This window comes from Opisthocomus hoazin, chromosome 8 (assembly GCF_030867145.1).
Source record: "Opisthocomus hoazin isolate bOpiHoa1 chromosome 8, bOpiHoa1.hap1, whole genome shotgun sequence".
NCBI classification, from domain to species: Eukaryota; Metazoa; Chordata; class Aves; order Opisthocomiformes; family Opisthocomidae; genus Opisthocomus; species Opisthocomus hoazin.
The window spans coordinates 18,459,546-18,484,593 of record NC_134421.1 but is presented as its reverse complement, the minus strand read 5'-3'; the positions used below and the strand labels follow the sequence as shown (position 1 = coordinate 18,484,593).

At 39.6% G+C, this 25,048-nt stretch overlaps 1 protein-coding gene across 10 annotated transcripts in view; it reads left to right on the top strand.

The window, feature by feature from the left end:
- The window catches only part of ATF7IP (activating transcription factor 7 interacting protein), a 127,865-nt gene that overhangs the window by 11,420 nt on the left and 91,397 nt on the right, over positions 1 to 25,048 (top strand). For 2 of the 10 annotated variants that reach the window (XM_075428285.1, XM_075428278.1), the window contains exon 1: positions 18,171 to 18,223. The exons of 3 other annotated variants lie outside the window; for them this stretch is intronic. The gene's annotated coding sequence lies outside the window, so the exon portion shown is untranslated. 5 more of the 10 variants (XM_075428277.1, XM_075428276.1, XM_075428282.1 and 2 more) reach the window with 4 other exon arrangements.

Genomic DNA, 25,048 nt, shown 5'->3' with positions numbered 1-25,048 from the left:
AGAAAAGCAGTGCTCAGCTTTTTTCCACTGGGGAGGGCGAGAACAGAAGCGACGGAGGAGAAAGACGAGATTTTTCCTCACAATTCAGCAATTTTCTTGTTTTGTCTGTCTCAAATACTTAAGGTCTTCATGGGATCTTAATCTGGGTATGAGTTAATTTGAGAGTAATTAAATAGGGGGTTACTTGAAGCTCTCCAGAAACATACAGGGAGTAGCAGAAGAGCTGGATAACTCATCAGGATGTAGCTCATAGTATTTTTCTGTCTGAAGTTGAACTTACCAGTAAGGATGTGAAAGTCAGTATTAAATGCCTAAAAGTTTAGTCCCTCCTCAATATTTTTGCACATTACTTTGGTGCTTTTAGCATACTCTGTAATAAAGCACTTGGTGGTGAAATTAATTTTTAAATATCTGTTCCCATAAATGATCTTCTATAGTTAATGACAATACACTGTTTATAAAGAAATTAAGTGTTCTGGGCAGATAGTGCACATTAGGTTCTCAGGAGATGTGTTTCTCCATGTTTACCATGGGCATTTGATATGAAGAAATTAAAAAAAAAGGGAGTAAAATACAGGATTTTAAGGCCAGGTTGATTGCTGACCTCAGCTAACTGTAAATTTTTCAGTAATTGGTCAGCATTTTCCTGCTTTAGGATAAAAGATCAGTGGCAGGAGTAATGTGAATGTGTAGTCACGGGTGATGAAATGCAGGGAGGTAGGTAGTTCTATTACTTGCTTTATTGCTAGTGGAATTTTCTTTAGTAGATTTGATTTAAGGCAGATTTTAGTTCATAGTGGCTTTTCTTGATTGCGTAAGATAGTTAAGACCTGGAGAACATTTGGACGCTTCAAAATGTATGAAAACTTAAGAGAACAAATTCTACTTAAATGCGTTTATCTTGATGAAGTGTGAAGTTTTGCCATACATTCATCTCATCTAATGAATGCAGATTAATAATGTAGGGAGATTTCCTTCTTCCTGTTCCCAAAAATAATATTCTCTGGTTTTCTGCAAGATACTGAGTCAAATCATTCTGACCCCAGTCTTATAAATGATTACTGAGGCTTATGTTTGTGTGGGGTTTAGTCAGTTATTGTTGATTAATTCCAGATGCCAATGTCATGTTGTTCAAAGCAAACAAACAATTCATTCTTTATAAAAAGATCACCGAACTCCTACTATGTAATCACTGAAGGGGATGACATTTTATGTCTAAAACATACTTTACCATGCACATCCTGTGGTAGTTTTGCTGTTGTTTTGGAATTTTTTGGTTGCTTTTTTTTTTTTAAGGAGCATATAAAAATTTTATAAAACAGCAAGCACATAAGAATTATGAAGTGCTATTGGTTCTGTTGGTGTGGGGTTTTTTGTTAACCCCCCTCTTTAATGGGAACATTAAAAGTAGCTTATTTTTTGACATTCACTGTCACTGAGGAGTGGTTCTTCACATGTATTACATTTCAGTAAAATATTGTACATTTACGCCATGTCTTTCATACAGTCCTTGTGCATTTTTTGTTGCCCGTGTTTTTTTCTGTGAGCTGAGTAAGCTTACTTGCATTTTGCAGAAAAGGCACAGAGAGATTGCCAGAGTTCAGAGGAAAGCTCAAGCCTCGGTGTCTTCCTTTCTCTTTGGTTTTGTTTTATTGTGCTTTTTAACAGGCCATTTTGGAAACAGTGTCATTCTTGAAAGTGCTGTACAAAATGACTGGCCCAGTAGGGACCTGTAGTGTTTTGTTGTAGCGAGCTGGGTGGGTGGTGTGGTTTGGGTTGGGGTTTTTTGGTGTTTTGTTTTTTTTTTTTCTTTCCTGAAGTGGGTGTTGGAATGCATAAAGATGGTAGGTTTTGAAACCTGTGTTGCATATGGAACATATTCCTGTTTCCAGAAGTCCAAGTACACTATAATGCTTGCTGTACAGTAGTATGGGTAGCTAACAGCATGATCTCTGTTGCTTCCCATGGTGTTAATAGTCTGTACTTTAGTAGCCAAAAAGGAAATGATTTACTGATTTACCTGCATAGAAACAAAGCACTTCAGTGGATTCTAAAAACAAAAACCCCACGCTTTTATTAAATATATAAATTAGATGTTCATTATTGGAATTGGAAATAGTTGTGTTTAATGAATTAATGACTTCAACTGAATTGATCACTATATATTTTTAATGCGAGATTCATTGTCACACTCTGCTCAGTGTTCTTGTGTCTGCATTTTCTCCACTTCTGAGACCTCTTGCATTCTAGAACAATTAGCTTCGTACTGCTGATAGGTAAACTTCAAGAATAGGCTTCTGGAAGTAAATAAATTGCTAATAGGGTAGCTGTCTCAAATACATGTGACTTTCAAAGATAAATACCCAACAATAGTTTCCTCTGAAGGAGTGTATAGATTCACATTTTTTTCAATTCATTTTTTTGATTCGACTTTATTTTAATTTGTGCTCCTACTATTTGGCTAGTTTTTCATTACTAAATCACACTTGCTTGGAACAATTCGAACATGGCTTGATTATATTCCTTTTAAAACTCAGAGTTGTCTCAGTTTGCACAGCTGCATCTTCTATTTTGGTAGGTATTTTGGGAGCAAACAATTTCAGGCAGGATTTGAACCAAGCTGGAATGGACTGTTGAATTAACGCAATATTGTTTAATGCGTGCAAATCACTTTCAAACAGCTGACTTGTTTGGTTCTTTAGGTACTAGAAATAAATGGTTACCAAGCACTTAGAACTGTTCTGCATGTTAAATTCTTAATCGCATTATGACTATTATTAAACAGTTAAATTGGACCTTTATTTTTAACTGTAAATTCAACTATGTTTTTCTCAAGAATGTACTGTCTTTCAAGGATTTATGAGTAAGGCAAATGTTTTTTTTTCTTGCATCACCTTGATTTGCAGGTTAAGATCTGTCAGCTTTTCCGTATTTGTTTAGTAAATGACAAAATTCTTCATGTAAATTTAAGTGAGTAAAATGTGTTCTGAAGTTGATAAGGAATCACACTGAGTATTTTCCCTTTGTTTTAGAAAGGGAGTGCAACATTAGGCTCTGTTACTGCCTGGAAGTTACCCATTTTAGACACCTTCTCACTTCTTTTCTACAATAGAAAAGCAGATACAACTAGTGGCAGCCTCTGCCCCTCCTCCATCCTGCCTTCCCTGCTCCTTCTGTTGATATAGACTTCTGCTGGAAAATATCTTGAAATAAACCACTCTGGATAATAGGTTGACAGGCAGTTTTCTACTTCAGAAATGAACATAATATTCCGTGCCTTTCAAAGACCAACCAAAAACTTGGGAACTACCAAACTTCTGGCTGACTTTTACATGAATAATTTTTTCCGTTTCATGCTTTTGGAGAAGAGAGAAGTTGGAGGGAAAGGGGTTGTTTGGGGCTCCATGTGTGTGTTGCCAACCGAAGACCCAGTGGCTTTCATTTTCTTTTGCTCTGTGGTGGATTTTTTTTCTGTGTGGTTGTTGGGTTTGTTTTGATTTGTTTGTGTTTTGGGTTTTTTATCAAGCTACTAGTGCCTTGTTTGGGGTTTTTTCTTTAAGACAAACTTTGTCAATGAAACGCTTTCATGTCTAAAATTGTGTCTGAATTAGGCAAGTGATTCTGTGGCAGTCTTCTATACCTTTGTATTCTGAGATGAATCAACTGACATTTAATATTTGAGGATGTCTTTGACGTGCATCAACTGAAACTACAGCTAATAGTGATTATTTTGAACGTAACTAGGCTTATTACTTTTGACTGTAACATCTGCTCTTGAAGGTCGCTTCTAATGAGAGACTAGAAAACTGTGTGCATGTTGGAGGAAGTCCTGTGAACTGGCTTTGAGAAGGGAAAGTCAGAAAAGCTCTCGGGTGTTTCCACTGACTGCACGCTAAATGTGGGAAAGGCAGGCAGACAGTTTGGCTTTTTCTCTAGTGGCAGTGACTGGAGAACATGATTGAGTATGCTATTGGTTATACCTCCAGGCTGGACCCCACTTTAAAAAAAACACTACAAAAAACCCCGCTCCACTCCCCCGGCCCTTCCCCCCCCCCCCCCCCCAGGTGGGGGGAGGGGGCATACAAAGAAACACACACACACACACCCCCCCCCGAGCTCCCGTTTCGGAAGCGGCTGCCGTGGTGCCGGTGCCCGGTCTCAGGGGCGGTGCGTCCGGCGTTGCTGCCGCGGCTTGGGGGCTGACGAGCCCTGTCGCCCCCCTGTGACCGGCGTGCTGCGTTTGTGACTGCGACACCGATTGCTCCTCCTCTCCGTAGCAACATTTTGCGTTTGAAAAAGAGCTTTATCGTGGCTATTGGTGGGAGAGGCGGTAAGGCGCAGAGAGGGAGGCACAGCCGAGGGAGCGGGGGTGACTGCCGGAACGTTCTGGAAGCGGGGTGGTGCCTCCCCCAGACGGCAGATGGAGAGCTCGCCTTCGGGGCTGCCAGCAAGCTCTGGCCTGGACTTCCTTGAGCGGACTGGAGCTGATACTAGACAGCGCTCTAAGTAAAGGCTCTTATTTTGCAGTATCTGTTTTACTGTGCTGAGAATCGTACTATTATTCTGGTGTTCGTACAAAGGGCTGTAGAGCTGGGGGGGAAGGGCGGCTGTGTGTGGGAAACACAAGGGGTTTTTTTTTTGCTTTTTTTAAAGCGACATTGGTGCGCTTTATTTTTAAGCTCGGAGGCTGTTCATCTGATGATTCATTCTGCAAATGATAACAGCATCACTGAAAGATGTGTTCTGCACAGCATTTAAATGTGCTAACATACACAAATCTGAAAATAAAGTAAAAGATACACGTGACATAAGAGCAATATAAGGTTATATAGTTAATGACTATGATTTTAATATGACAGTCATTCTGGAAAAATAATTATTTTTCCCTTCACATCACTCCGGGCTTTTTGATACAATGGCTGAGGATGAATTGTAACCACCAGTGAAGAATAATTTGCATTACTAAATATTTACAGACACAAAATCGGTATCTTTTTGACATTATGGAGGAGAAAATTGTGTTATGCTCAAATAACCTAGAACCAGCCATACAGCAAATTGTTCACAGTGGAAAAGGGGACATACAAAGTAATTTGACTATATATAGCCTTGACGCTGTTGGCATTGTAAAGAGGAACAATGCAGGGCACTAGAAGAGGCCTGTGGCAAAAAGCAGGCTGTTCTGGTCCTAGGCACTCTGCCTTTGCCCTGCTGGAATCGACAAACATCACTGTCTCCATCACTTTCCTTTTCCACTAAATGGTGTCAGGCTACAACTACAGCAGTGTTGCTAGGTGTGTAGCTAGCCAAACACTACTGTGGGTTTAACCTTGTTTTATTTAGGGTTTCACAAATGCACGTTTATAGTTAGTATAATAATAGTACGTTTAGTAGCATTGAGTTTTTTCGTGCTCTATGAGTTTCTTGTAAAGCAGCAAATTAGGACGAAAAGGTATTGGTGAATGATTCCTCCTTTATACGCATACTTAATAGTAAGTGAAGTCTGGCTTCTTTTTTCTCACCAAAATATACAGTGACTTTTATAATAAGCATTTGTAAAATGTAATTCATTTATTAATGTAGTTAGACTTTGACTGGAAGGAAAAAGGTAAGAAATAATAAATTAACTATTTGGAATCAGACTGAGGCTGAAATCAAAGCTTCTGCCTCTGCCTGTCACTGTACTTTTCAGGTATTTGAAAGGATAAAAGTCCACAGCTCCGGATGGGTGTGTTTTTCTTCATCTGCCCAATGACAAAAAATTACATTAATGGTAAAAATGGATCTGTCCCACTTGGAGCTGATAACTTATTTGTTATTGGTAGGCTGTTGGCATATTGGAAATACCAGTTCAAGAAAAGCTGGCTGCTGAGCATACTCATTTTTTCAGTGTGATTTCAGTTACTACAGAGTGCTCAGCAGAATCGCTGCGAACTGTGCAGTGTGTAGCATTTTATTGGGAAAGACTTCAAGGTAGGGTTTCTTTCGCAGAGGCTATTGTCAGTTTTCATGTATATAAACAGTAAGAGCAGCACCTTTTGACGTGGATCTGGATTATCAGTAAGCAAATAACTAGACAATATATTCTAGAACCCATAGCAGTCTTGCGGGGGCGGGGGGAGGCTTTGCTCAGCAATATCCTGCTGCAATTTAGCCTTGAAATGAGGCCCCCTTTATGTAAATTTTTACTGGTGCCAGCTAGCTGTAACTGCAGTCTGGCTCTGCGTCAGCAGCAACTAACATGTGTCATGGACTGCTCCTGTGCACGGACTGCAGGAGCATTCTGGTTTCTGGACTGAAAGAGCCGCATTGATAAATGTGAAAAGGTGTACAATGTACCGAGGTGTGATTAGATTGTTAGTAAGTAAAAATACTGAGGAAATTTCATCTTTCTTCTTTTTTTTTTAGTGTGCTGTTTTGTGCTGTGCCGTAATAGATTTATGCTTGTTGGTACTACTGTGTGGTATGTGGGAGGTACTTCACTGCACATAGTTGCTGCAGTGCTAATAGTTGGCAGCGCAGAAGGCAGTACAAAGAGTCGGACTGGAGGCACTCGCAGTTGCAACGTTCCCTTGGAGGCTGTGGCATGCTCAGTGAGCAGCAGGAGCATTCCTGACACATTCAGCCACTCTTGTGGAGAAGTGGGAGTTTCAGCAGGCTTTAACAAGCAGATGTAGACTACTAGCTGAGAGGTAAAACAGCATAGCTTAAGGCTGGCTAAAAAATAGTATTCATGCTGCTGTGTAAACAAAATGAGATCTTAGTATCAAGATGGCCGACCTGGAAGTCTACTTGTAGCTCGTGATACTTATGCAAATGAGCTACATGTCAGTGGCTTACTCAGAGGAGGAAGCTCATTTTGCACGTGCCACCTTCTCGCCAGGTAAGAGAAGCAACTCATTTTCTGTTGTAATGTTTTAGAGGCCTTTGAAATTATTTTTCAACTTAGTTGCCCATCCCCCACTTTGGCATAATGCCAGGAATTAAATTTAAGTATGAGGCGTTTCCTGGGAAGCCTGGAAGTGATTTGTTCTTGCTGTAATTTATTTTTAGGTTACTGCTGTTATGGGGAACATTAACTAGCAATTATTGTAAAATGTTTACTTAACTAAAACTGAAGACTTTAAAAAGTATTAGAAATTTGTGTGTGTAGTTTTTGTTGCTAATGTTACTGGTTTTGTTTGGTTCAAACCTCTGCTGTTTAGCTACTGTGTAATTTTTGTCTCTATAGTGACACCAGTTGATGCACATGGAGGCTGAACAATACTCTGAGCATACCTCTGAAAGGGGTGCAGAATTAAGAAGGTTGAATCCACCACTAATGTTTTTTTGGCTTCGTGGTATTATGAAGAAACATCATTATCCTGGTTTTAGTGTGAATTCTCTTCTTTTTGAGATGGTAAAGCTGTGAAAAGTACCGGACACTAAACTGTTGTCCGTGTATCTTTTAGTATAAATGCACATTCTGAAGTGCATTTATGTAAATTTTTAAAAGGTGTATTTGTAAATAGGGAAACAGAATATGATATTTATCTGATCTCCCCCCTCGGAAAACATTAAGCTTGCTTTAGAGCAGCAAATTTTAATAAAATGACAGTATTGCTGGTTACATAATATACTGTATTGTAGCTATGCATGTAGTGCATGAAATGGCTGCGTAGGGCAGATGTGTTAATTCTGCACAAATGTGTTTGTGTTCTTTCTATTTTACAAGTCAAAAAAGTTGCAACAGAATGGGAGGCTGGAAAGGGGAGGTGGTAAAAGAAAATCTGCAGATCTGGGAAGTCTCTGAACTAGAGAAAAAAATAATTGCAGATGCATGAACAGGCCAAGGAAAATATGGTCACTTAAAGGTAGACAGCAGCTTAAGATAGGGATGTGGAACTGGCAGTAGATGGTCCTGGTCCAGCTGAAGGAAAACTGGGATTAATTAGAGAGAATAAAACTAAAAAGGTAAAAGGGCAAAGTAGGCAGGTAGGTTATTTGAGCTTAAAATGGCAGTGATAGGGACTGAAGGTATTTGAGCCGTTCTGAAGCAGACTGTGAATTAAGGCCAACAGAGAAGATGTAAATATGCTAGAAGAGAGAACTATAACTGGTTGATATTGAGGAGGGGGGAATTTAATGATAATAGAGAAAGGTATACTTATGCATTGATACGGCAGAGTAAAATGCTGCATGCCAACAACTTGAGCCAAACGAGTCTTTTCTTTGTACTTATCTCATTTACTTTGAAAACTTCGATAATTTTTTTTTTTAGTGATTAGGTAAGATTTTATATGGGACATAATTTTGCTTATCATTTAGAAGTCTGGTGATATACATGTCCAGACTTAAAAAAAGTACAAAAATGGTGTGTTTGGGGGTGTATGCATGTGAGAATGTATGTAAATACGTATATGGTATATTTCCCCAAATCAATTACATTAGAAATCACAAGTAACAACTATGAAGGTTGTCCATAAAGCGCAAATTCAGTTCAAATTGGTCTTGCTTTCATTGCAATGTGAAGGAAGCTATTTAGGGCCCCTCCTTCTTTTTCTGTAAAGCGTGTGAGGATGGTAGAGGAGGAATGGCATTGAGTGGGGCATGAAAAATGTAGAAAACTAGTTAAAAGAAACAAAATGTTCCTGAGAGAGAACTTTAACTAGTAAAACAAAGGATAACAAAGATGAGATTACTGTTAGAATTATTTCTCAATTTTTTAACAGTGTAGGTGATAATGATAACATGGTTAATATTAAAAAAGAGAAAAGGCAGAAGATTATAGTAAATATTTTTGGGGTTTTTTAGATAGAAGTGAGATTACATTACAATATCTTGCAGGTGATTTAAGTACTTAAAATCTAGAGGTTACAAGAAAGATACTAAAGAGTCCATGAGACATTTCTTAACAAAGGCTGTAATCAGGTCTTTGTAATTTGCACCCAGGAGTTCTAAAAGGATTGGTTGAGAGTATTTCTTTTCTGAGATGTCCCTCCCAGTAACTCAAAATACAGTGGAAACTCCAGAAGACCTTGAAGACTTCATATTTTAAAAAGTCAAGTACAATGACTTAAATAACTATGTAGCCTCACATCAGTCCTGGGGGAAAAATAATGGAGGGACAACAGAGAGATTCAGTAAATGTGAAACAGTGTTATTAGAAGTAATGCTGAGGTGGTTTAATGAAATAAAACTTTATTAAGAAAAAAACCTAATGCAGTTTGTTTCAGAACAGGGTTTCCTGGTGTAAAATCCTGGTAGGTATAATGCAGTTATGCTTTGATACAGTCTTGTTCTTAAATAACAAATAGTTCCCCCTACCATCTCAAACCTTGTATCGATAAAACATTAAATTGATTTAAAAGCTTTTTAAAGCTCTTGAAGGGGAGAAGGGTAGGAAGTGTGTTCCAGGTACAGTTTCTTTGTGGTTGGTGTTGTAGAGCAGTTACTTTTTTTAACTTGTAGAGGATAAAAAGATCGACTCTTAGCAAATGATCCAGATGACTCTCTAAGTTGGACCCATTCAAACAGTCTACTATTACACAGCAAAATCTGAAGTTGTACATTTAGAAACCATCTGTTACAGAACATACCTGTATAACAGGAAACCCTGCTCTGGAATTAAGTAGGTATCATACAGACAAAAAAGTGAGCTAAAGTCCCAAAAAGAAAGTTAATGTAGAGGGGCTGAAATTCTGTTGAATATGGAGAAAGAACATCATACACTTTGCACTATTAATCTGCCTTGGTTATACCGATGATGTAAATTCTGCGTCAATATATGTTACAGTCCTGTTGTCCACAGAGTTTTTTTACAATGTTGAAAAATTAGGAAGGGTCCTGGGAAAAGACAGAAAAGTCTCTCTGGCTCAAGAACACGAAAGTGTGAAATAATTTAGAAGTTAAACCAATATTTCAGGTTGGAAGGGGGACCTCTGGAGGGTCATCTAGTCTGAGATCTTCAAAGGAGGGTAACTTTAAAACTAGACCAGGTTACTCCACAGTTTGTCCAGGTGAGGTTTGCAAATAGGCAAGGGTGGAGATTCCGTAACCATTCTGGACAAGCTGTTTCAGTGTTTGACCACGCTTGTGGTGAAGAACTGTTCTCTGTATCTGGAATTTCTCTTGCTGCAAGGTGTATCTGTTTCCTCTTGTTAGTGTGCTGTGCATCTCTGAAGACAGTCTGGCTTTGTCGTCGCTACGAATGGCAGTTAGGTTGTTGAAGAGAGCAATTAGTTCTCCTCGCATAGCTATCTATTCTTCATGCTACACAAATTCGACTCACTAGTCTCTCCTCATCTGGCATGTTCTCCAGCCCTCAACCATCTTGGTGGTCCTCCACTGGACATGCTTATCAATATCTCTTTTGCCTTTGGGGTCCCAAAAGTAGGTGTACCATACTTCAGATGTAGCTTCACAGGTGCCAAGCATAGTGGAATAATCATTTTATTTGATCTGCAGGCTAAGTTTTTGCTTGTGCAGCCCAGTCTTGAGTTTTAAAAGAAAGAACTACTATAAAGCAGTAATTCCAGTAATTCTGAATATGTTTCTTCAGAACACAAAAATGACTACTAAAATAGGCTCTCCAATTGAGGCGGGGGGGGGGGGTGGGGGTGGTGTGGAAAGGTGGAGGCAGACCAAGTAATATTTAAAAACAGTGTGGTTTTGTTTGTTTAGTATTTTTTTTAAATTATGCTATGAGTGAGTGAAGGAAGCAGTGAATTTTTTCTTTGTGTTTTGTCTCTTTCCAGAAAGGCATCTAATCTAGATTTGAAGACAGGCTTAAAAGAATGGCCAACCTATGGCACTTAGATGGCATATGGGTTTGGAACAGCTGATGTACAACTTGCCCATTACAGCAACTCTGCAGCTGGGTTACATGGGATAATGCTGGCATGAAGTCTTCCATGTAATCTAAATTTCTTATTGGGTACAGTTAGCTAGCAGGGACTGTTAAAACCTTTATCACTAGTGACTTGGAGCTGGTTACGTATTTAGCCAAACCATTCCCAGCCTTATATTGATGTGGTGAAACCCTACAAAAGTTGTCTAGATCTTCTGCCCAAGAATAATTTCTGGACCATCTCATCTTGTGTCTCTTAGTCAGCTAAGATATTTAGATGATAAGGTCAAAAAAGTTAGCCAGCTTTGCATTAGCCAGGTGCCTTTCCAGTTTCAGCAAATGGATGGCTAAAGGCATTTAATGGTTCGATGAGACTAGAAATGGTTCATTTTGTTGTCATGCTTGACAATGTCTTCCTTAATTCTAGCAGTTTGGTATTTTTCACCAGACATGCTGTAGTGATTCTGGATACTTTTGTTGTTTGCCCCCTCCCTTCTGAAAGGACAGTGGGCAAGGCTTAATCTCCATGCACCAAAACTTGTAACTGTTGAATGACAAGCCTTATGGTCAAGAAAAGTAAAATACCTAATAATATTGTCATCTTAGTGGCCTGTAGTCAGTGAGCTTATCTTCTTTTTATTTACATTTTTTTTCCTCTTTTGTTGTGAGTCTTTCTTAATTTGTGGTCAGACCTGCCCTAAAGTTTCACCTTACATGTTTTCCTTTTGCACTTGTATCTGTTTGTTCTTAATCAAAGAGAACAATATTTAAAGCTGTGAACAGTGTGACTTTTATACTGCATTGTTTAGAACTTAAATGACAGCATAGCTATCAGCTGTGGTATAGGCCAGCACTCTGTATGTGTGTGTTGGGGTTGGAGGGGAAGAGGTGTCTTGTGTTGTCCATCAGCAGCCTCTTAGAAGGAAGGGTGAAGGCTTGTTTAGCTATTCTGAATAGATCTGAACTCTACTTAGATCAGCTACTCTGTGCTGCAAACAATTAATACATTACCTTTATTGAAAATGGATATACTCGTGAAGTTCTCCAGCTTTCACTGAGGTAGAGCATCGCAAACTTCCAGTGCATGCAGTTGGTTTCATTATGGGGCCAGAAAAGGGAAATTATAAGCTCTGTCACACTTGGATTTGCTGTTGCAACTTGTCATGGAAGGACAATTCTGAACATGCTATAGCGCAGGATTTTGTGCTGACTGTCCTAATGGCATCTCTTACATGTTTGACAGCAGCAGGAAGAATGAAACTTGTGTCTTGCACGATAATTCTCAAAGTGAGAAAGCTTTAGAATTACATCTGCTTTCCTTTATTGGCTAGAATTAATCAAGTATCACACATGCCAGCATAAGGGCTGCATGTGTGTTCCAGGAAGCGTTGCTGACAGTGTAAGGCAAATTTTGTAACTAAGTTACATTCTCCAGGCTAGGAAATTATCAGTCAACTCAATAATGCAAGAGAGGCACTGCAAAACCAAGTCCAAGTCCTGTTTCTTGGCACAGAAAATCCAACTGTCATAGGAACTATCAAAGTTAAAATGTTAAAACTTGACTTTAGTGCCACTTAAAGTAGATGATGCAGGCTGTCGGTTGGTTTGGACATCCTGTGGTTACTTCTGCGTTAGTATGTTTTTAATCTCCAAGTACAGTTGGTTTTTGGGTTCTGGGTGGTGTTTTTTTTTTTAAAAAAAATCTCAAGTCTGTTAATGAAAGCAACATGTATCCCTGACTTAGTAGTCCCTGTTTGCTGCTGGCTTTCCCTAGAGGAAGATGGAAGCACTCTGATGATCAGTACTCTAGTTGTGGTAAAACTGAAAAGAAACTTTCATTCCCAAACACGTGTGGTAATTAACTATTCTATGCAAATACAGCATATGTAGTAGTTTGAAAATTGTTGAATAGGATCTTTTTGTTAACACATTGAAGGATTACTGTGATACTGCTGTAGTTTCTGCATCATTTGGGAAGGCCATCATACTGTTGGCAGCAGCCTTCTCTTTGAAAATTGTGCACTTTGAAACCAAGATGGAAATTCTTGGGATTTGTTGACCAGTATATAAAAAAAGTACATGTTCATACCTGTGCTCAAACTTCTAGCTTCAGCTGATTCTGAATCATAAAGTCAGCTTACAATGGTGTGAGTTTAGAGGAGAAACCATCCGAGTGTCCCACACTGCTGTCATGATCTTCAAGAAGGCTGGTCCAGACAAAGTGTCGGCGTGGGGACTGAAGTCAGTGAGCATTGTGAACCTGAGTCAATACTAGGAACCTGAACCCACAACACTAGTATGTTAAGACATGGAGTCTAGTGCTTTGAAACTTTAGCATAAGCAGACTAAGTCTACCCAAAAACACAACGACCAGCTGTAATTCTAAAATTATAGGGTATCTCTAACATGAAAGGCCAAATGCATAAAATGGCAGCATCTATTTCCCAGACCTCTTTTGCATTATGCTGTACCATATGACTAGTCAAACACTTACATGCAAATATATTGTAGTCCGGGTAGAGCATCAAGAGACTTTATTAGACTTTTGCATCTGGGTACCGGTTGTGTGAGTGAGAAGGTTTCTGTGGACACCAAACCAAGCAGATACTTTCTAAGCTTTATAGCTTGCTCAAAGTATTGCTTCTTGATTTACAATACAATTTAAGTTCCGGGGAGTAGAGATGGTTCTGATATAAAGCATTTTCAAGTTGAGGGTAACTTATAGCTGGATTTCAGTCTTGCTATTTAAGATTTTCAAGTAGGTTGTCATGTTCTGACAGAACATGACAATGTTATATATTTTACAAAAGATGAAAACAAGCAGCTTGTTTTATGCTACCTATGAAGCAGGTGTTTTAATGAATGACCTTCGTTACTGTGCATCATATCACTTGTTTGTTTGGGAGATCAGTCACCAGGTTAAAAGTGTTACATAATTGGAAATACATAGTTGGAGGTACAGTATTCCTGATGAGTGGTTTCTCAAGGTCAATCAAGAAGTGAAGTGACCTGATTTTTTTTTTTTTTTTAATTTGTATTGGAAACATCATGAAATTCCTTTAATTCTGTTTTGGAAAGGTAAGGTAACTTGACATCTTCAAGACTTTGGTGCAAAATCTTCTTCTAAGCTCTTCTGAGCTTTCATTGTAGAAATCAGATGGAACATAACTGTGGTGGTTGTGTTCCTTATTAACATAATCTGAAATTTGCATAAGAGAATCTGTGTTTCTTATTAGTTGTTTCCCTGCAAATCTGGGCCAAGCTTCTTATTTGAGTCAAAATCTGGAAATTATACTGATTTGCTGAAGAGCTGTTCACCCCAGTCCTTTTTAGTGGTTAAATAAACCTTCTTTTATGTACAATATGAAATTTTCATTAATTGGTTAACTGTTACTGAGCTAGTACAGTCCATGTAATCTGTGCCCTTCAGCGAAGCACAAAGATAATTTTGAATTGGACTTTGCTTTTGATGTTTAAAACATACAAAGAAAATGACATTTTAGGGGGTCGGGTCCCTTAAAAGTATACTGCAAATTATTAGGTTTTTTTACGTGGCTTATGTTGTCCCCAAGAGAGCTTCTTCACAGCAGCCAAACCATTTATTGGTAGCTTGGAGAAACAAAAAAGGTATTTGCTGTGCGTTTCATACACTTCACAGGTAAAGTCACGTAGAGCCATTTTCGATGTTCTAGGATGTGACTTCTGCATCTCAGCTGTGATTCCAGAAGGACACTGGTCTCCTGTAGGTCTCATGTTGCATCTGCTAGCTTCATGGAGATTCTAGAGTATCAAAAGAAGCACTAGTTGCCTGTACTTAGGCTACTGTGTCTCATCCTGTGTGTTCCTAAGTTCCTTGAACTTTTACATTTATCACAGTTTACTACTACTAATAATAACCTCTGTCAATGCATCCTGTTGTCATTCAAGTTGGAAGGTCTGAGAGTTTCAGAACTCTTCAGCTAAAACATGGCATTGTACTTTGCTTAAACAAAGATGCGCATGTTTGGATGATGGAGCACAAGCAGTTCCGTTTTTCTCCATCAAGATATACCTCTTTCTCTGTTCTGTGCTATCATAAATTTGAATTATTTGGTATAAGAAATGGATTCTAGAAGCACTGGCTAAAATTCTTGGTGGTTGGTATTTTCTAGAAACTATTTTCATGGGAGAGGCATTCTAATCCTCAGCAAAAATGCTGAAGCACTGAAATAGATCTTTTTCCTTTGGTTACTGGGGGGGGGGGCTGGTCATGTTTATTTCAGTAACTTTGTGAAAAAAAGACTACACAAACAGTGACATTTGGAATGAACTTGTAGCTTGTGGAGTTTTCTTAGAAGCAGTGAATTTATTAATGAAAACTTCCACTCTTCAAAATGAATTCAATATCTGAATCAAACATTCTTAAATAATAAGGAAGTCCCTTACTTTGTAAAATATGTCCTGCACAGTGTTAGAGTGGTCCTAAGATCAAGAATTAAACTCAGGATATTCAGAATCAATGTTAAGCTTCACATATCATAGGAATTCATAATATAAGTCATCTAACCTTACCTTTTCCCTCAAATAATACCATGTAACCTTACAAGAAAAGCATTTTGGGTGGTTTTTCCAAAATTGCATAATGTGTCTTTTCAGATATGTTAAAAATCATTCTCTCATTCTTTATTTTACTTCAAAGGCAACAATTTTATGTGAGGTATAGATTTTAAGATTATGTTCCATATCCACTATGAACTTGAAATGTACTGCATTTTTAAAAAACATAAACTAGGTAAAAGCTGTCTTATAAAAATAGTTTGGTTTTGTATTTACTCACCTGTGTTACTGAGTCTTTCACTTGTATGTGCTGACTAGATGAAGGGTTTTTCCTAAGAAGATGCAAGAGCTAAGACTCTTCTGGATTACTTTGTTACAATTCCTGACTTTTGGCAGTAGAGTTTACAGAAATCGTCTTATTTCTGTACCTCATTTTACAGTCAAGAAGAACGGAGTCAGGGGATAATGCTGATTAGACAGGTCTAAATGGTTGATCAGTAGTGGAACTGAAATGGAAACAAGATCATCTTCAACTTTATTATCCAGGTCATAGTATCTTGTGCTACAGATAATGACACATGACTCCTTCAACCCCTTCCTGATTTGTCATTGTGCATATGCATGCACACATGTGCACATACACACAGACAGACGTGTGTGGGGGTAGAAAACAAGTATTGGAGTAATCCAGATGTTCTATTTCGGGGTTGTGTCCCGTATGTGTCGTGTGTCGTGCCCCCCCCCCCCCCAGCAATTTTATGTGACTGTGAGGAACAGTCATTTGGTAACTTTTTAGGCCAAAGCCATAGGTATCCATAGAGATAGGTGTGTGTTGTCCTGCCAGCAAATGGGCAGACCTTGCCCTGAAACTCCAGTTGTGCAGCAAAGTGTAGAGAACGCTACTGCATTCTTGTCCCAAAGACTTCCATTTTGTTCTCTCCTTTTTTTGCTTTCAGTGCTTCTCTGCTCTTACAGACAGGTGCATCTTTGCTAGTGAGGTTCTGCTCTTGTCATGTGGAAGCATTGGAATCTCCAGACCCTTGGCCTTCACTGTACCTGGATCTAGCATAAATCTTCACACATCCCCTCAGACTAATAGATACTGAGAATGTATCTGACACCACTCAGAGCTGAATTCAGTATGTATGCTGTCTGCTTTATCTCACCTTCACTGCGTGGATAACCTGAAAGATTGTGAACTTTGCAGAATTATGGATCTTTGTGAGAAATTAAAGCCTTTCCTATAGAAGATCTGCAGAAACAGAGAAGCTGAAAAAGCCACACCTTCAAAAGCGGAAAGCAATTTCTAGAACAAGATGATCATGCAAGAATCTGTGCATTTTGAGTTAGTTTTTGGTGAGGCTGCCTCTGTGCCTCACCTGGATATTGATTACTTTTCTGGGAATTGAGACTTTTGGAAGGGAAGGAATCGTAGAATTATTAAGGTTGGAAAAGACTTCTAAGATCATCAAGTCCAACCATCAACCCCAACACCACCATGCCTGCTAAACCGTGTCCTGAAGTGCCATATCCACATGTTTTTTGAACACCTCCAGGGATGGTGACTCCACCACCTCCCTGGGCAGCCTGTCCCAGTGCCTGACCACTCTTTCAGTGAAGAAATTTTTCCTGATACCCAATCTAAACCTCCCCTGATGCAACTTGAGGCCATTTCCTCTTGTCCTATCACTAGTTCCTTGGGGGAAGAGACCAACACCCACTTCACTACAACCTCCTTTCAGGTAATTGTAGAGAGTGATAAGGTCTCCCCTCAGCCTTCTCTTTTTCAGACTAAACAACCCCAGTTCCCTCAGGTGCTCTTCATAAGACTTGTTCTCCAGACCCTTCACCAGCCTCGTTGCTCTTTTCTGGACACACTCTGGCACATCAGCCACTCTTCCCCAAGCCTGTAGTGTTGCATGGGGTTGTTGTGACCAAAGTGCAGGACCCGACACTTGGCCTTGTTGAACGTCATACTGTTGACCTCGGCCCATCGATCCAGCCTGTCCAGATCCCTCTGCAACACCTTCCTACCCTCGAGCAGATTGACACTCCCACCCAACTTGGTGTCATCTGCCAAGTTACTGAGGGAGCACTCAATCCATTCATCCAGATCATTGATAAAGATATTAAACAAGACTGGCCCCAAAACTGAGCTCTGGGGAACACCACTTGTGACTGGCCACTAACTGGATTTAACTCCATTCACCACCACTCTCTGGGCTCGGCCATACAGCCAGTTTTTTACCCAGCGAAGTGCACGCCCATCCAAACCATGAGCAGCTGGTTTCTCCAGGAGGATGCTGTCGGAAAGAGTGTCGAAGGCCTTACTTAAAGTCCAGGGAGGTAACATCCACAGCGAAGGAAGCCTGGATGAACAAAATGCTTCCTTCTCCAAAATACCCTCTGGTGCCAAATGTTGTGTTATTTTTTTAGGATACCGTTCTTGTCATGAAAGACCATTACTTTCTTAGGTGTTTCTGTGCAATATTCCGACTATACCACTACCCATAGGACTTTGAGGCAGAGAAATGGATCACACACAGTCTCTTGATACTCGTCTTAAAGCATGTTTCAGTTGTGCTTCAGGGTTACATTCAAGGATATCTTCTAGGATGGTCAGACTAAGGACATAGATCATTCCCAAGCAAATGGTGTGGAAAGAATTATGAGATACTGCTTCAGACACAAAGAAACTGCCTTTCTGTCCTACATGAGAGAGAATCCGCTTCACCTGTCTTGTCCTGTTTCATAATTGTCAGTGGCACCTTCCTCAGCCAGCACTGGAGAGGCAACCATGTGTTACCAAGACATACACCTATCTATTTCAAGCCTTCAAACTCATTTCCTTACCTCAAGGTAATTCTGATACGTGTATGGAGTTCTCCCTGTTTCTGCACAGGTGCGCGCATTTTCTGGACAATGCCAGATGCAAGGCCTGCTCCTGCTATCCCCAGACAATGCAGGAGAGCACGTTTTTTATGGCAGACAGGTGGTTTGGGTTTATTGCTTTATCGCTGGAGTGGTACAAGCATCATGCTTCTTTTTCAGTAGATCAGCTTGCTGGTACTTCTACCGTGTTCTCTTAGCTTAGATATTGGGAAGCTTTTGGAAATAGAACGGGCAGAAAAGTAGCAGAGGACATTCCAGGATGACATTTGTGGCGTGTTGCTGTGATAGACCTCATACCTCATAATTTCTCTGGTTTTCTCAAATTACTTGGTTAGCTAAAGCAAGCTGAGTTACCCACATAGTTTAAAAAAAATATGTAACTGCTGTGTTGTTTGTCTGCCTATGGAAGATCAATTCTTCTCTACATGGTGTTGAATAGCTTTTGTGTGTTTAACCAATTTTATTTTCTCTGCTCCAGTTGTGACAGCTTAGTAAGATGTAAACATAGTCTCTGCCCTACTAGCTTAGCAGCTTTAGTCCAAATTTTTAGATGAAGTGGGGTCTTTTGTTGTTTTTCTTTTGTGTGTGTCGCTGTTAGTTGGAGAGGAGGGGGAGGGAAAGTTTTATGGCAGACATTTATGCAGTTTTCACTGAGTGAGATCTCTGAGGAATTATTCTAAGTTTTGTTTCTTCTTTGTCACAGTACTTAGTCTTATTTGGAAGTTTTAATTTTTTGAACGTTACTTTCAAGTGCTGAGGCATCTGTACATATATTTGATATGAGAATAGTCTTAATTTTTATCTGTGCTGAACCAAAACTTTACGGAAGCTTTCTCAACTGTTGATTTTCATTACCAAGAAACTACAAACATTGCATCTGTCCAAGGACTGTTTAGTTGAATATTGGATTGTGCCAAAGCTTGCAGAGGTGAATCAGTTAAGGACGGTCAGAGCTTCTGTGTTCAGCAAAAACTGAATCCATTCCCTTGACTATGTTTGCCATTAAATGTTTTTTCAGGGCAGCCCTTTGGAATTAGGTTAAATATCAAATGTCTAAAGATAATACTGCAGTGGGTGGAACAGATGATTCTGTTCAGAACCTGCCCATGTTACATTCTGCAAGTGGCTCACTGGTGTGGTGAGGTGGTTGTGGACTTCTTCAAACATAAGTTTGCAACCATTTAGAAAAGTTTTATCAGTAGTTGAAATTCCTTGAGATGCAGGTTTTTCACCATCTGTGGCTTTGTTTTTTGTCTTACCAGCAGTCTTAAAGGAAGACAGAGGTCACTGATAGAGCTGGGTGGCTTAGTTTGGGACAGCTGGTGTATTCACTGTTGTTCAGCTGCACAGATCTTTATTTGCTTGACAGCTTTCTGAATTTTTCTGGTTTACAGTGACACTTTAAGACAAATTTTGTGCTAGTTTTGGTTTATCGTTAAATACCTCATAATGGTGAACAGCTCACATATCTGTGGCAGTAAAATTGCCCCAATGAGCCAAAAGCATGGTTTGTTTTTTTTTTAACTTATTTGCTGTTGAGCATGGGGAAAGGAGGATGCACAACTATGTATACAGCAAGGAAGAAACTGAGTTCAGAGTTTTGAGTATGTAGGCATACATGATAGAAAACGCATCTAGACAGCATAGCTTAAGGAACTTCACATACAGGTAGACACGCATTCCCCATCATCTGGTGGTAAAGTACATAAGCCACCAATAGTTGTGGCTTGAGTGGACTGAGAATGAGCTGGAAATAATCCAAGTTGTGATTTCAACATTTTGCATCAACATGGCTTAAGCAGGCCTTGCAACTTCCTGGTTCTAACTACTTGTTCCTAGCCTTTGCCGTCCTGCTTATTATGTTGGCACAGCAAGGAGCTCAGTCAGAAAACTGATCTGAAAGGATACTGGGGGGGAAGCTGGTTCAACGGCTCACTGTGCTGTGCTTTACAAACTGCTCTGCCAAAAAAGCAGGAAATAGCATAGGGTAAAAATGAGGGGCCGAGGAATATGGGTGTAGCATATGTCACTGCAAAAATGCATGTTGATCCTTTATTTCAGTGTCAACAGTCCTGTAAATATGTGTGGTAATTGTACAACAGAGTTTTTGATGGTTTCAGAGAAGGACCGTATTTTACAACGACAGAGAAAAATTAAGCATTATTTTTTTTCCAAGGCCATTACATAATTTCTGTGGGGGTTTTTTTGGTTTGGAGGGGGTCTAATCTCTCTTACTGAATATGGAAAGTATTCTTATTATTCTGGCTTTACAGAAAGCTATGTCCATGTAGAATAACAGTGAGAGCTCTATAAATGTGTGGAAGTTGTGGTGTAATGTGAGGTGGTTCTTTTTCACACTGTCATTTAGTCTGACTGAATAAACACCCTTCTGTTTTCAAGTCCAACCTCTGTTGAAATACTTCCTGCTTTAGGTCTGTCTTCATTTCCTCAGCTTAACTCAAATACAGTGCAGAACATGAAGAAAGCCACAAGGAAGCAAACTAAATTTTTCTCTTTTCTTAAATTTGAGCATGTAGATGATCCTTCTTTTTTTTTTTTTTTTCCCGTGGAGAAGTCTCAAGTCCTCTAAATGGTTCAGACTGGAGCAGGATTTTTTCCAGCCTTTTTAAGGAAGATCTTCCAAGAAGTGCTGGCAGACCTTGTGTTGTAAAACCTCTTCTGCTTAAAAGAGAAGCAACTCTTCCTTGCCTGGATAAGAGTGGAAAGACAGAAGAACTTGAACTGACTGAAACAGTTATTCAGCTCTTCTGAAGCTACTGTGGCAGTAAGGCATTGGCCAACAGGATTCTGAGACAGAGTAAGAGGCTCTTAAAGCTCATTGTTCACTCTTCCTATCAACTTTAATTATCTTTGCGCAGTTCCAAAGTGAACCAGAGCTGTGCCATGCCAGAAACGTCAGCTCAGTTGCGTCTCAGTTGAGAAAGAACTCCGATGGCTAGTTTTGGATCTCATGGTTTAGAATCTGGTATTCTGGTTGTAGGCTGAACACACTCCAACTGTGCCACAAGATCTTCACTGAACAAAGAAGAGGTGTTGAGGAGGCCCCTTGTGAAGTCAGTATTTTGAACAAGCATAAACCTTCCAGGTAAAAAGACTGCTTGAAAGAATAAACCCAGAGTCCTTCTAGCAGAGGACTCCTATCTCAAATTCTACTCTATGTGATAAAAAGAATTGGGAAGGACTAAATTTGGATCTTGCTGTGAAGCAAAAAATACGCAGCCCCAGCAAAAAGGATATAAAAACAATTGTCCCTTTCTTTAACGACTCTGAGATGGAGCGTGAGAAAATCAATCAAAATCTGACTGACAAACTCAAGGAGGAAAAACCGCTAAGTAAGCTGTTTTCTGTGATTGTCATGAGCATTTTGCTATAACATGCTAAGCAGAATGTGTTTGTCTCTATTAGCATTTTGGAGAGAATATCCTAATACTGTCCATTAGAACTGGATGTAGCTATGCTTTCTGGTGTAGTTCCAGGGAGAAAGATACTTGGCAGGAGAGGGTGTGTTGTCCCTGTCCAACTATTTAGTATTAAAAAAACAACAAAGCAGCTTTGGTAAGGAAATCTGTACAAAAGAGGAAAAGCATACTACTTCTCCAGTCTGAGGCAGAATCTTTATTCAGTATCATTCTTCTTAAAATTAAAAAACTTCATGTTTGGGATGAAGCCGCCTTCTGGGCAAAACTGAAAGACTGCTAGGTATTATACTGTTCATTCTATAAAGATTCTGTATTGCTCTGTAAGGTGGGTATGCTGATACAGCAAGAAGACCTATTGCCAAACTACCTCATAAACAAAATTAAAAAATGGGTTGTGGGTTTTTTTTGTTTTCAAGGATTACCTGTGATATACCCTGTTGTAGCCATATTTACTGTTATAACCACTTCATTCGTTGGACCATTACTAGCACATATTAGTAATCCAGTATCTGCTAAAAGGTGGGGGTAATTTTAACTGTTAATCTAGACTCAGTGCCAGAAAAGAATCCTCGGGTTCTGTATGTATAGTCAACTCAATTCTACATCAGTTCATTGCCATTATGATCTCTACAAGGTCTTGCCGTTTGAAAAGTACTATGAGCATTTTAGGAGGTTGGCAGTATTGCTGATTAACACCTTAATGCCATCCTTTTGGCTTCTTTTTGAAGTCTCTTTTGGAATCAAAGTGCCACAGCTATAAAGTAGAATGTTCTGTTTACAGTTTGCTCATAGATGGGTGTAGGGGGTGTCTTTTAACACTCCTGACACATTCAGTCTTAAATACTCACAGAAGACTTCACAGAAAGTTGCCTTATTTCAAGGGAGAAAATAGTACTTACAGGCAACATCTGTCATCTCAAAACAAACATTTTTTTAAAATGTCTCTTCAAGGATCATTAGTTTCTTGTGTAGACAGTTTTCCCTGGAGCTGTACAAGACTTTAAAGAAGCTACTAACAGCTTCCAAAGAAAATGAATTAGAAGGATTCTCAGGAGGTTATCCAGTTCATTAGGTCGGGTACCCTTTCCTCAGTGTTGTGTTATTTAGGGAGATTATTCCCCAAGAAGGTCCCATGGTGGCAAATGAATATGACCTGGTTAATATTCACCTTTTGGGTACATAAATAAGATAGTTTTCTAATCACAAATGCAAACTTGGAGAGAGATTGTCACACAGAATCGTCACGAGCATCTGGAGTTAGTCTGCAAAATGAACAGGAAACAGCTCAGCTATGTCATGTGCCAGCACATGAAGAAAGCATGAATATTGATGTCTTCAGTCATTCAAAGAGAAATTTAACCTTTGATTTTTGGGAGAAGGTGAAACCGCAGTTCGTTCTTTACAGGAAGCAAGCAAACAAGCGTTGTGGCTTGCTGGTTCACCAGGCAAAAGTCAGCCTGTGGAGGAGCTACATTCAGAATGTTCCGTTTGATGTTAAAGGTTTCCGAGTAGAACCTTTCTGGAGGTTGAGCTATTACAGCCAAACTTAAATCATCAAAATTTAAGACAGCTTTACTTCGAGGCTTTTATACCATTTGTCAGTGGTGGCATTCCTGAGTATAATTCATATTGTCTGCTTCTGGCATCTAACTCTGGGTGGTGTTTGGGAAGCTTTCTGGACAAGAAAAATGACGTTTATTGTAGGTGATCACTCTGAGTGACTGTGCAGATGCATTTTTCCCCGTACAGTTTTCTGTGGAGTTTAGGAAGACAAGCAGTCTAAAATAGCTGTATAAATTCTTCATATACTTCTGTGTTTGATGGTGCTCGTAGGTTGTTGCTTCATCAACTGCTTTTCTCCCTCCCACAATGGTAACATTAACGATGTGTTTTGTAGAGCTATTTTGAGTTCTTCAGACAGCAGTTTGGAGAAGTCTTTTACAGGCCAAGCATTAACCACTACTGAAAGTGCTGGCAGTATCACTGTAGCCTGGCCATCATTTTTTAGGTCAGGCTCAGAAACTTTTTATGGACTGTTCTGGCAAATCATTGTCAAATAATATATTCATAGAATCATAGAATGCTTTGGGTTGGAAGGGATCTTTAGAGGTCATCTAGCCCAATCCCATTGCAGTGAGTAGGGACATCTTCAGCTAGATCAGGTTGCTCAGAGCCCCGGCCAGCCTGACCTTGAACGTTTCCAGGGATGGGGCCTCCACTACCTCTCTGGGCAACCCGTTCCAGTGTTTAACCACGCTCATTGTAAATAAAATTTCTTCCTTATATTCAGTCTAAGTCTACCCTCCCTTAGTTTAAAACCATCACTCCTTGTCCTGTCACAACAGGCCTTGCTAAAAAGGTTTTCCCCACCTTTCCTATAGGCCCCCTTTTAAGACCGCAGTAAGGTCTCCCCGCAGCCTTCTCTTCTCCAGGCGAACAACCCCAGCTCTCTCAGCCTTCCCTCATGAGAGGTGTTCCAGCCCCCTGATCATTTTTGTTGTGCTCCTCTGGACCCACTCCAACAGGTCCATGTCTTTCCTGTGCTGAAGAATTGGTTATTGGTTAAGCTAAACTTGCAGCTCCTTTTTTTTTGTCATACACTACTGTGAATGCTAGTTTGATGTTTTATGCAGACTATCAATGCTTCATGAATTTGTAATTTTGTCTTGTTTTCTTTATTTTTAAAGATTTGCAGTAGCAAGCAAAATAATGACCTCATTACTAGAAGAAATGTGTTTGGCTTTTGTTTACTTCCATCATTTCTACTTAGGAATGCAACACTGACATTGGAGGTAGCTCTAGACCTGCTTTTTCCGCGCAGGAGGAGGCATGTGTCCTAGGAGGATCATATCTCTAGATACATTTCTCTGGTTCACTAGGCTAGTATCTCTGATCATATTGCTCATCATCAACAAAACGTTGCTGGCTGACTTCTGTTCGCAAGTTCACTGCTAGCTACTATGCACATTTGATGGTGTTGATTGACTACAAACTGGGACTCATAGCTGTCTTAGAAAAGAATTCCATGGGGGAGGGGGAAATAAAACCTATCACCCTAGATGTGAAGTTTAAAGCTAGGAATGTGTTTTAGACTTTCATGTGCATCCTGCATAATTGCAGGCCTCATTGGGGTCATTAGTGAAGAACCTCTTAGATCACAGAATCACAGAATAGTAGGGGTTGGAAGGGACCTCTGTGTTTCTGGAAGTGTAAGTTAATCTCATTTGAGGCCTGTAGCTTCTTACTGTAAAAGGCGGAGGTCTTCATTTATCAGGTGGAACATCTCTGCAGTCTTCCTTTTTATTTTGCATTTGTGTCCTCTCGGAAACCTAGCCCGAGAAAACCTATGGCC